Raw genomic sequence first — 2,500 nt, 5'->3', positions numbered from 1 at the left:
CAAAAAAGAGGCTAGTGACGTGTGAGGTGTACGGGGCTGAAAGAGAAGTATCTGCCTACCCATGTGTCACGTGCCAAACTTTCTCTCCCTAACGTCGTAGGTTACTCGTATCTACCTGTTGAGAGAGTGTGTGTGTGTGTGTGTGTGTGTGTGTGTGTGTATTGGGATTCGAGTGTTGGTTTATATTTCCATGTCCGTCCGGTTCACAGTTCACTCAATTAGTCATTCATTATTTATCCCTCACCACTTCCCTTTATCTGCGCCGCTCTACCATTTCTCTCCCAACTTTATGTCGATGCTTGCACTGTTTATACTCCCCTGTCATCTTTTGCCCGATACCAACAGACCAAGTTCCTCTTCCTGAAGCACATCATTGCCTCTCCCTGCGTCAGCAAGTCTCAGTTCTCACTACAGCAACGAGTTCACATTTTAATTGCGGAAGGAAATACCTGAGTTCGTTTTCATTCCCTGATTATTTTTTGGTTTACAGAGAGACAAGATGAGAGGGATTTCCCGAGACTCTTATAGGGCCTTTTATAATTAGCACTTTCATGGCGACGCGAGAAGAGCCTGAAAGGAATGAGAGTAAGAGCGAGAGAGGGAGGGAAGGAAGAAAGTGAAGTGCCACCTGTCATGTTTACAAGTGACTGGCACCAGCTGAATGGCACCGTTTTTGTACGACCACCCCAACACTTTCTTCCCAAAGCCAAGGGAATCCCTGCTGGCTGGGTCCTCACCACCTCGGAAGCCACTTGTCGGGACAATACAACTACTACTCGTCTCTTTCGTACCCACCGGGAAAAGTCTATCATGTAAGAAATACATGGAAAAAGGAAAACTGGTGAACTATTTTGACAGCATGTGTTAATTCGGAAGTAAAAAAAAAAAAAAATGACACACACACACACACACACACACACACACACACACACACACACACACACACACACACAGTTTTCCGTTTTCATCACTAAGGTTAAAACCAGGTTAGAGATTCCTAAATAGTACAGGGGATTACAAAGAGTAACAGGTCTTAAGGCTCTTACTAAGCAGGCTGATTCCATTCCGTTAAAAAAATACTAACTATGATATGAAAGAAAATTAACTTGTGATGTACGGCTCCAATTCGTATTGTCTGTAATGTACTGTGGGTGCAGGCGGAGGCGGAGGCAAAGTGAAGGACAACGATTTACAGTGCCATCGTGACTTCAGATGTTGAGCAAGTCGGTCATCCATCTCAGATTCACCCCTGAGGCACAATAAGGTCCAGCATGCCTTGACTGAGGAGAGTTTGACTGTTAGAGCAAACAGCAGTGAAGCACAACGTTTCCTGAAAGGAGTACAGTTTCCTGTCCAATGTTTGAAGTGTTGAAGGCGTGGTGCTCTGGGCGTGGCATGAATCCTTGAGGTGGAAAGTGTACGACGCACCAGCTGTTTTTTGTTTACCTTCACCTCCCCTCACCCTCACCCCCTTATCTTCCCTCTTTTTCCCCTCAGTCTTACCCCTTATTCCTGTCCCCCATCTCCCCTCACCCTCTCCTCCTTACCATCCCTGTCTTTCCCCTCAGTCTTACCCCTTATTCTTATCCCCATCTCCCCTCACCCTCTCCTCCTTACCTTCCGTCTTTCCCCTTATTCGTATCCCCATCTCCCCTCACTCTCTTTCCCTTCATCCCTACCCTTTTATACTCATCCTCATTTCCCCTCACCCTTCATTAGATATTGCCCTTTTCCCCTTCCTTCCCTTCTTTCCCAGCCTTTCCCTTCCTTCCTTCCCTTCACTACTTCTGTCCCTCACTTTCCCATCCCCCTCCCATCGCCCCATCGACGCACAACTGACGTCACAGCAGAGGCAAACGTGGCCGCCAAAACAGACCTAATAACCTCTGCCTGGCAACCTATTTTTGGCACCAGTCTCAAACAGATGCGCACTGAGGTAATATTCACGATTTCTTTCTTCCTCCTCTCTGTTCCCCCCTTTACGACGCAGATAAGCACGAGGAGGAAATTCGTACGAGAGTATAAATAGTACGATAGTTTAAAAAATGGCAAGGGAAAACAGTAAGAATTAATCATGAAATGTATAAGTGAAAACATCGTCGACATGTAGTGGGCAGTTAGAGTATAAGTAGTGACAATGGTAAGAATGGTGAAATTTGTATAAATAGTAAGAAATTAGTGAAAATAACAAACAATATTGGTGAATATAGTAAAAATGGTGAAGAAATTATTATTATTATTATTATTATTATTATTATTATTATTATTATTATGTAGTAGTAGTAGTAGTAGTAGTAGTAGTAGTAGTAGTACTAGTAATAGTAGTAATAGCAGCAGCAGCAGCAGCAGTACTTATGTTATTTGTGTTCTTGTCCTGCAAATCGTACGCGACAAAGCACCGCAAGGCCAGGGACCAATCAGAACCAGCGAAGGCCACCAAGACGTTCCTGCACGAGCCAATCGCAGATAAGTATGCCCTTCGAGCCCTTCTCCTCCAGTC

At 44.7% G+C, this 2,500-nt stretch overlaps 1 protein-coding gene across 1 annotated transcript in view; it reads right to left on the bottom strand.

The window, feature by feature from the left end:
* LOC135105533 (uncharacterized) overlaps positions 1-2,500 on the bottom strand; it is a 34,932-nt gene that overhangs the window by 6,893 nt on the left and 25,539 nt on the right. The gene's annotated exons all lie outside the window — the stretch shown is intronic.

The sequence above is a fragment of the Scylla paramamosain genome, chromosome 12 (genome assembly GCF_035594125.1).
Source record: "Scylla paramamosain isolate STU-SP2022 chromosome 12, ASM3559412v1, whole genome shotgun sequence".
Classification (NCBI taxonomy): Eukaryota; Metazoa; Arthropoda; class Malacostraca; order Decapoda; family Portunidae; genus Scylla; species Scylla paramamosain.
The sequence above is the reverse complement of the archived record's forward strand: the minus strand, read 5'-3'. Positions and strand labels throughout refer to the sequence as shown.